Here is a 1046-nt window from a genome sequence, read left to right on the forward strand (position 1 = left end):
TTATTGTTGATTCTGTTCATGGTGGAGAATCCTGCTTCACAGCAGCAGGTTGAGCCAAACATCCTCTAAATGTTCAGGCTCCGCTCCGGTCCGGCCAGGTCCGGATCCTCTAATCGCACCAAGCAGGAGAAAGAACGGCGAGAAGATCCGGTTTGTCAAATTAAATTTAGCTTTAATCTCAGGAGGAGTAGTTGTCCTAACCTGAGCTGCTAACCCTACAGCTCCTCCAGAGGCACTGTGGGCCACCTGCTTGGACTAGCATCCCCTCTCCAGGTTCAGATGGTTGAGCAGAGCCCTGGGTGATTGTTCTAGAAGCTACTTCCTGTTTTAAACGGAACCAGAATCTCCTCCCTGACCCGTCTGCTGGGTTCCCCAAGCTTCATGATGTTGGATGTTCTCCGATGTTCTCTGAAGAACCTCTGAGGTCTGCTGATGAGTGACTCACTGCAGCGCCTATTCTGCTGTTTGGCCTCATGGTGGCAGCACTGATCTTCTCTGTCTTTACCTCAAACTGAAATGGATTTTTGCCTCTAAAAGATAAAATTAATCTTTAATTATGTTGAACATCAGGAAACAAGAAGACCTGAAATAAAAGATTCTTCTTCTAATAAAAACATGTTGGAGATTTTTTCAGCTGCTGATCCAAACTCTTTCAGATGTTTTTTTTTTCCAGCCTTTCCAAATGTGAAACTGGGAAAGATCCGTCGTTCATCCAGTTGTTTGAGATGGAAAGAGAGGAGTTGGAAGATGGCAGCCAAATGCTTCCCGGCCTTCGATGAGGCTGAAGGTCAAAGGCTGAAGGTCAACGGCTGAAGGTCAATGGACATCATCACGGGACTGAGGCGAGCTAAATTAGGACTACAGCCTTCAGAAAAAGAACTACAAAAACCAAAGTTCCCCTAACGTGTTGAATGGCTGGTCCAGAACCCAAACATATGAAGGTGAGAACATCAGCATGATTCAGAGGAAGAACTGGGAACAGACCATCGCGTTTTCAGGCTCTATGAGGTGATTGTTCCTATTATGGTCTGTTAAGGTACCAGACG

Source organism: Cyprinodon variegatus, unplaced genomic scaffold (genome assembly GCF_000732505.1).
Source record: "Cyprinodon variegatus isolate N-32 unplaced genomic scaffold, C_variegatus-1.0 Scaffold481, whole genome shotgun sequence".
In the NCBI taxonomy this organism is placed as follows: Eukaryota; Metazoa; Chordata; class Actinopteri; order Cyprinodontiformes; family Cyprinodontidae; genus Cyprinodon; species Cyprinodon variegatus.